Source organism: Nicotiana attenuata, chromosome 1 (genome assembly GCF_001879085.1).
Source record: "Nicotiana attenuata strain UT chromosome 1, NIATTr2, whole genome shotgun sequence".
In the NCBI taxonomy this organism is placed as follows: domain Eukaryota; kingdom Viridiplantae; phylum Streptophyta; class Magnoliopsida; order Solanales; family Solanaceae; genus Nicotiana; species Nicotiana attenuata.
In genome coordinates this window covers 38,509,412-38,518,854 of record NC_031989.1, presented here as the reverse complement: position 1 = coordinate 38,518,854, position 9,443 = coordinate 38,509,412, and positions in this window count along the sequence as shown.

Sequence of the window (9,443 nt, the reverse complement as noted above, 5' to 3'; positions counted from 1 at the left end):
CCACCACTCGCTTTTGGTACCCCCCCCCCCCCCCCGGTCGTTTTTAAAAAAAAATCATTGGGCCCCACCCGTCACACAAAAAGTGAAGAGCGTAGGTTCCGCGTACATCCCAAGCCTTGGATTTCTTCTTTCGGGGTCAAAAATTCGATTTGGATCTATTTCAAAAAACTTAAATCATGGTATTTAGATTTAGTTTATGTCGAATTTAGTAGATCGTATGTATATTCATTTTGTTGAATGTGTTTCTACGTTGATTTCTGTTATGTTTTTTATTTACCCGGATTGAATTATTAGCCTTGAGACAAAAAATAGTTAAAACTTGATAAATAATTTTTATTGTTAATGAAATTGTCACAAATATCTTTTACTGTTTTATATGTAATTTCGTGAATGTTATGTTCATATGTTTGTTGTTTTTATTTAGTTTAGATTATTTATTTGTTTAAAGAATAGTGGCCTTTTAGCGTAGTAAAATATAGAGTTTTTTAGTGTAGTAAAATATAGAGTCTTATAGTGTAGTAAAATATAGAGCCTTTTAGCGTAGTAAAATATAGAGTCTTTTAGCGTAGTAAAGTATAGAGCCTTTTAGCGTAGAGTCTCTGTAGTTTAAGTATGTACTAACTACAAACTCTATCCAATTACACTTTACAAAATTAATTATTTAATTTATAAAAATAAACTTACAGACTAACAAATTAATATATGTTTTCAAATTAACTCAAATATCGAGCCAGGAGACCGGACGATTTGTGGGACTTTTTGAGGGAGAGACATTTCCATCCCCGCGTAGTCGAGCGCCTAGAGGCTACGAGCTTCCTTAGGATTTTTCAGATTGGGCGGATGCAGCTCGATTTGTCTCTCATCACGGCGTTGATAGAGCGGTGGCGACCGGAGATGCACACTTTTCACCTGCCCACTGGAGAGGCCACCATCACGCTTGAGGATGTTCAGGTTTTGTATGGGCTGCGTGTAGATGGACTGGCCGTTGCACTGCCCCAGTACATGAGAGCTATGACGCGCCCCCGGTATTTGGATTTGCTGGGGCAGTATACTAGTTACAGACCACAGGGTGAGGCTGCACTAAAGGGGGCAGTCGTGTTTCTATGACAGCCATCAGAGAGCATATGGAGGTATTGCACCCCGACATTACCGGAGAGACAGAGGCTATCCATATTGATCGGTACACGAGGTTGGAGCTGTTCCTTCTTTTTAGGGGTGTCTTGTTCCCGAACACTTCAGGAAATCTAGTGAGTATGCGCTTTCTGCATCATCTGCAGCAGCTAGATGAGTTACCCCGGTACAGCTGGGGTGCTGCTACTCTAGCATACCTGTACAGGAGTATGTGCCGGGCGAGCATGGGCAACCAGGTGGACATATGTGGTTTTCTGCCGCTTCTACAGGTCACAATATTTTCGAATACTCTGTTCATTACTCTGAATTCTATATGGTCAAAATGATTCTTAAATTATACGTCAACCTTTTATCTTAGGTTTGGGCCTGGCAGCGGATCCTGCCATTGCAGCCACCTCTACCACCACTAGAGCCGGGTGTAGCACCTCCGTTTCTCCCTCTAGCTACGAGGTGGGTTGTCCGGCGTGGGAACTACCGAGCGACTGATGCTCATCATAATCTCCCCCTTGTCAGGGATGTGTTAGATATGCTGGTGCCCGAATAGGTAAATATGTACTTAAACTTACATCTTATAAATTCACTTGTGTTGCGCATACTCACTTTTATATTATTATTTGATAGTTCATCTGGACGCCATACAGCATCGAGTTGCTAGCTCAGCTGCCCGATTATTGCTCAGTCGACTGACTGCTTTGGAGCACTTCCGTCCCGATGATCTTCTTCGATGTGGTGGAGCATCATGCCACAGAGCGTGTACTTCGCCAGTTTCACCGTCCCCAGACTATACCGGGGGAGCCTGCATGGGTACCTACACATTATCAGTGGGATGACCGTACCAGGGTGGACGATGAATATGTAGAATGGCTAGAGCAGCAGGTCCTTATTTAGGACCAACGATAGTACCGTATTCCGCCACCACCTTCACATATCCAGGAGGCCACTATTGAGCTGTATACGTCATGGTATCGTCGTCACACCCGACTGATGATCGGGAACCCCATTTATGTACTTGGCAATCTGTACAAACCATACGCCGGGAGGCACGAGGCACTGGTATGTTTTTGTGGCTTATTTACATATTATAATTGTGATATAGAGTTATTTAATTAATATTTTAAATGCTGCACAGGCTATTGGTTATCACATGTTCTACCGGTTGGGACAAGAGATGCAGCAGCAGGGCGACAATGTTGGAGTCGTTGAGTATGGCTGGCGGGTGGAAGAGCTGGCTCGTCGAACCCTATATCGAGCGAGAGATGGCGCGAGGTTGGATCACGAGGCTGAGTATGCGGCGCCAGAGGAGTACCATCGGGGTAGGGCTGTCCCACGAGGCAGGGTTAGGGCACGAGGGAGGGGTGCCCTACGGGGTCGCGGGGGACGGCGAGGAGGTGGTCCCCAGCAAGGGGACGTTGAGGCACCTGTCAACCCACCTGTTGAGGCACATGATGAGGATCTTGGAGATGATCAGCCGGGTAATTTCCCTCAAGTAGATGAGCCTTCCAGCAGCATGCCGTCGTACAGCCTTCAGCTATCTCTGCCAGCATCGCAGGTCACCCCGTCAGATACATTGGTGATCACGGGTACATTTGACAGGGATGTAGAACAGTTCTTTTCAGTCCCATCTATCACAGTTGAGGATCGGCCGACCCAGGACGTGGATGGTGGGCGTAGATTGAGTTATGCCTCATCCCCGGCGGTTGATGCGGATATACCACAGGCGCAGGTATGTTTGTATTACTGTAAAATTTCAATTTGTTTTCCCACATGAACACAACCTTCTGGCTTCATTCATAGTATGTAGGTTATTCCCACGGTGTCCGCGGATAGCAGTCTTAACTTCAAAAACACCCCGATCGTGATCGTACTGTAAAAATGAATGCCAATATGCTCACCTCCTGTACCTTTCAAATCTTCTCATCGGTATTGGCATAAATTGAACACCCCTGTCCATCAATGCCGATGCAGCTCCATGCCTTTGAACTAACCTCTCCGCACTCTGTTTGAATGTCATGCGGACCATGGCAGTGACAGGCAATCCATGGGCAGACTTCAACAAGCCGTTGAATGACTCCGACACATTTGTAGTCAGGGCTCCCCATCGTCTGCCGCCATCAACATGCAATGTCCACATGTGAAGCTCATGTCCCATCAGCCAAGTATATGCTCGTTGATCAATCTGCCGGATCGCTTCCATGCGTCTCATGAATTTGCACTGCTGGTGCTCAGTTGCGGCCATCCACATTAAGTCATGCAAGGCCTTGTCAGGATATTTCTTCTGGAAATTGGCCTTCAGGTGCCTCACACAGTAACTGTGGTATGCATAGGGTTCCTGCCATTCAGGCAAGTGCCGCACAGAACTTAAAATACCACCATGTCGATCAGATATTAGACAAATACCTGAACGCCGTTTAACAACGTGCTGCTTCAAGTGGTTCAAAAAAANCCGTTGATCTTGTGTGATCCAACGGCTATGAACTGGGCGTTGGTTTTATACAAATATGTCTGAAACCCGGTCCATCCCCATTCAAACCCCCCCATTTCACCATTCCCCTGTATTGATACCAAACCCTAGCCGCCTTAGAAACCTTCACCGGCTCCGCCTTGTTCCGCCGCCGGAAATCGCCTCACGGCGGCGGCAACACTCCAAATACACTCAAATTAATATCCCATAATCCTCGTCCTCTCCTTATTCTAAATCCCCAAACATTTCCCTTGAAATCCCCACCAAGCTCCTCCGATTTTAGATCTAAAAACCAACCCCAAAAACCCTAACTCACTCAAACCACCCTGAATTCACATCCTACAACCCCTGTTTTGCCCTCACCACTAATCACAGGTATCCCCCATTAAAACCCTCGCAAACCGGCAAGCCCAGGATCCTAGAGTTTTAAGAGCCCAGGCCATGCATGACTGCCTCCTCTCATTTTTTTCGAAGTTGATAATGTCAAAATTCACCCCGAATGGTTTTTCTTGACAAGAATAACCATTTGGGGTCGATTTTAAGCAATATCAAAATCCAAACCCAAGTCTGCTGGTTTCTCCTCCACTTTGTTTAGTAAGTATTCCTTCTCTTTGGTGTTCTTATTCTCCGTCCTGCATTACTCTTCTGTTTGTTCATGTTAGTTCGAAGTTCCCCATGCATCTCTGTTTCTTTTAGTAGTCGTCATTGGTTAGGTTAATTTTGTTTGAATTTCGTGGTTAACTAATTAAGGTCAGAAAGTTCAAATTGATTTGGCTAGGCTAGTTAATGGTGCTTTCGTTTGCTTCCTGGATTGAGTTTAGTTTTCATACTTGCTTTCTGTGTTGGCTTGCATGAATTAGTTAGGTTAATTGCATTTGCTTATGATTAGTGTTAAGTAAATACTGTTTGTATCCTTGTTTCATTTTTGATTCCAATATCTGAGCAAAAGAACTTAGGTCTAGTTAAAAAGCTTAATTGAATTAGAATTTTGGTCCGTTTGATTTTCCCTGGTTTTTAATTCGAGTTTTGTTTTGTTTGATTCAATTTGTAATTTCTAGGGGGTTAATTGGTTAGAATGGAAACTTAAGGAGGTCATTTGAGAGTCAAGAACTAGGGGAATAGGATAAGGCTGCCTTAGGAATATGCTAGAAATAGGGGCAGTTGTCCCTATTTGGTTAGCACAAAATGCTGAGCCAATAAGGGACAGCCAGCTGTCCCTGGTGGTTAAAAGATTCCTTTTTCAAGCTGAAGGGAATATTTGACGTGGCTCGTTTGGTATAAGAGAATGCTGATCTCAGGGCACAAGTGGAGAACCTGAAAGCAGAACTGCTAAATGAGCAAAAGTCGGCCAATGCCCGAATAGACTTAGTTCTCCAAACTCTTGATGCAGCTTCCAAGCCCTCTACTCCTAGTTCCCCCTAAGTACCCCTTCAGTGAGCAGTTTCTGGATTGTGCTTTTAAGTTTTTTTTTATGGCTGATGTTTTGTTTCTTTGTTTGATGTGGTTGGGATGTAACAGTACTGCTCCCGTCTTTAATAGTCCAATTATGCCTCTGCTTTTTAAGCAAAGGCCTATGTTTTCTTTACGCCGTTTGCCTTGTTTGTGTCTTTTTAATGATGCCAAAAGGGGGAAGATATTGTATACAGTCAGGGGGAACTTGTGAAGTTCCTGTTAGCTTATCTGGTTCTCTTTGTCTCTCTGTATCATGGATCTGATTAAAGGGGGAAGTATAAAGTCAGGGCGAACTTGTTGAAGTTCCTGATAGCCTATCTGGTTCTCTTTGCTCTGAATATAAATGTTATCAATGTCTAAGTTTGTCATCATCAAAAAGGGGGAAATTGATGGGTTTTCAATGTCTTTGCCTTATGTTTTGATGATCTAACAAACTTGCTGTTAAGAACCAGACTGGGAACCTGACACACTTGGGCTACACTGCAAATCAACAGAGTCCAGCTAAATGTGAACTGCTATAGCTTCAGGAGATAGAGAACCAGACGAGGACGTTTACTCACAACAGTACAAGGTCAATTGGATACAGCTGGAAGCGACGTGACTGCCTGCACTGTTGTTGCCTGCGCTGCACTATTTCCAGCGGTCATTTGTCCTTTGACTAACTAAAGTGCATACATCACTCAAGTGATGTCATAAAGGTGTATTAACAAGAAGATTATATCAAGACATCACTTGAACAATTGAACACTCACTTCAAGCATTCAAGACTTCTGAAAAACAGTGAACTCAATTCTCAAGAGCTTGAAAAACAAAGTAAAATGCTACTATGGACCAGTTCCTAAATCGAGTATTCTGTTGTCCTTAGTTGAGTTGTAACTTTGTAATTATTCTTATTGTAATTCCTAAATTGCTTAGTTAGAAGCATTACTTAGGAACCTCTCTGCAAATCCATAAACTTTCTGAGTTTGTGTTGTGACTAGAGTTAGTCATAAGTTAAATCCTTTGTAACTAGTTAGTGACAAAGTGGCTTGTGATTAGTGTATTACAAGTTAGAGTGATTGAAGTCTTTATAACTAGTGAGTGACAAAGTGGCTTGTGATTAGCTTATTACAAGTTAGAGTGAGTAAAGTCTTTGTAATAGAGTCATTACAAAGTGGCTTGTAATCAAGTGTTTACAAGTTAGTGAAGTTGAAAGCCTACAAGTATAGGTCGTGGTTTTTGTCCCCTTGAGTGGGATTTTTCCACGTAAAAATCCCGTGTCTCATTTACTTACTGTTTTATTAACATTCTCAGTGGAAACTTGTAGAGGACCAGGTTCTCTATAGTTTGGTGGACTCATAAAAACTATCAGTAAAGATGAATCAGATGGTAAAAGGTGAAGGGTAACTGGGCCAAATTTGCCAAATACGTAAGGCATGCCACAGCCCTCCATGCGATAGGGCCAATCTGTCCTAAACACACAAAAAAGAAATGGCAAAATTCAATGATAATCGGGTCAATAGGAGGCCTAAAACCTAATGTGAAGGGATATGTATACACAAAAGAAAAATCAGCTTTAAAGGAAGAGATCCTTTGATTCTCATTAGGAACCGGATTTGGGAAGTCAAATTTCCAATAGCAGTCTCTACGCACAACAGAAATCAAACCTTCAGTAATCTGGGAAGGGTAAACATCAGCACGATCATGAGAAGTCATAGAAGTGACTTGATTTCTAATCGATTCCCTATCAGAATAGAAGGAAAGTTCAGCAGGGATGATCTCATCAACAGAAGGTTCACGAATTGGTTCACTAGAATCTTTATTTCTAACGAAAGATCTATGTGAAAAAGAGGCCCTAGTTCTAGAAGATGATGGAGGAGTAGAACTAGGTTGAGAAGAAGAGCCACGTACAGAAACTGGTCCTAAACTACGCAACCTACCACCTTTCCTACTTCTAGTAGGAGCAGAAGAAGGGGGAAGTTCGTCTACAATGAGGACCTTTTGAGGATCAGGATTTGAAGAAGACATAGTTGTATGAAGAAGTAAAACGTATTGAAGAACATGATGTGGATAAAGAACACTGAAGAAATTTTTTTCGTGAAAGTAAAGACAAATGATGTATTTATATGCAGAAGCAACTGTCATGCAATAAAGGTAATGATGGAAACGTCATCATGAAAACTGTCACTTTGTGATTGATGCAGCCGTAAAAAAGCACTAGAATCCGCTGAACAGTTGCAGAGCCAATCAATGACCACCACGTGTCACATGCATTAAATGGAAGTGACATTCGACGCGTCAGTTCAGAAGAAGGTATAATGGTATGTGAGAAACGACGGCAAAAATTCCCGCTTTAAATGAGATCCACTTCCCAAATATTCAATTGCTGAATAATCGGCAAGTGAAGGGACTATCTGTATTGGGAAAAATAAATATTACACGTGGAATTAATTATGTGGCTGACATGGCGAGACACGTGGATCATTAGAAAAGTGACAGCTGGAAAAGAGTACTTAAAAAGATGCGAGTCTTAATAGGTACAAGCAAAACACCTCAGAGACGAGAAGAAACGGTTGCTCGAGTCTCTTTAGTAATTTGAAGTGACACCGGTGGAATGAACCAAGACAAGAAAAAGGATAGATTCATTAGTCTACAAATAATGAGCATGAATGATTACAAACGTTACAAAATCTTCACGAAACAGTTACGATTACCAATTATAACATTCCATTAATGTCATCAATGCTCATAATGACTTAGTCATAAAGGGAAAAAAGACGTTGTACTTAGAGATGACTATATAAGGAATAGAAATATCATTTGTATGGACACGTTCTAATTATTATTGGAATACAATGATTTACTTTTGCTTTATACTGATTACTTTGCTATTTTATATTCTAATTTTCCTTTCGAGTCCGAAACTTAAATAATGTACTTTTGGACAAAAAGTGCGTTTTTACAGTGTAAAAAAAAGATACATTTCTACATAAAATGCAGTACACTACTGCATTTAACTTTAACGGAAAGTTAGCCGTTAAAGCTAAACGCAGTAGTGTACTGTGATGCATTAAAAAATTAATTTTTTTTAAAGGGAAACGCATACTGCGATTCATTAAAAATAATTTTTTAAAGGGGAAACGCAGTAGTGTACTGCGATACATCAATTCGCAGTATTATACTGCGTTTCGCTCTAATAAAATAAAGGCGGTCCTTCTTCTTCCCCAACTTCACGACAGACCTCCATTTTTAAATATTGTCGCCCCACAACTGCTGGTCCCCCCCCCCCCCCCCCGGTGAATTAAAAAAAATTATTGGGCCCCACCCGTCACACAAAAAGTGAAGAGCGTAGGTTCCGCGTACATCCCAAGCCTTGGATTTCTTCTTTCGGGGTCAAAAATTCGATTTGGATCTATTTCAAAAAACTTAAATCGAGGTATTTTGATTTAGTTTATGTCGAATTTAGTAGATCGTATGTATATTTATTTTGTTGAATATGTTTCTACGTTGATTTGTGTTATGTTTGCGTGTAAATTTGCATGTTATTTTTACCCGGATTGAATTATTACCTTGGGACAAAAAATAGCTAAAACTTGATAAATAATTTTTATTGTTAATGAAATTGTCACAAATATCTTTTACTGTTTTATATGTAATTTCGTGAATGTTATGTTCATATGTTTGTTGTTTTTATTTAGTTTAGATTATTTATTTGTTTAAAGAATAGTGGCCTTTTAGCGTAGTAAAATATAGAGTTTTTTAGCGTAGTAAAATATAGAGCCTTTTAGCATAGTAAAATATAGAGCCTTTTAGCATAGTAAAGTATAGAGCCTTTTAGCGTAGAGTCTCTTTAGTTTAAGTATGTACTAACTACAAACTCTATCCAATTACACTTTATAAAATTAATTATTTAATTTATAAAAATAAACTTACAGACTAACAAATTAATATATGTTTTCAAATTAACTCAAATATCGAGCCTGGAACCCATAGATAATTACCCAGTCCAATTAAATAATTATTTATTTAATTTATTAAACTAACAAAATTCCAAAAATGTTGAAATTGATACACATAATAATTAAGGATAATTTGGTGCTACTGGGCCTCAAATATCGAGCCTGGAACCCATAGATAATTACTCAGTCCGGTTGATACCCAATTTTTTTCTGTATATTTTTATATGCAAAATACTTTCAAAATAGTATATATATGCATATATAAGCATGTCCAAGTGTTTTATTATTTTTTCCAATTTTTAAAAAAAGTATTTTTAAAGTCCGATTTATTGTCCCTATATTAGCAATCAAAAAAGCCAATAAGTGTTCTTCAAATTATCATTTTGGTGGTTAATCTATTTTATTCTTATATTTTATGTCCAATATATAGCTAAGGTAATTTTTACTACATTTTTAATGAA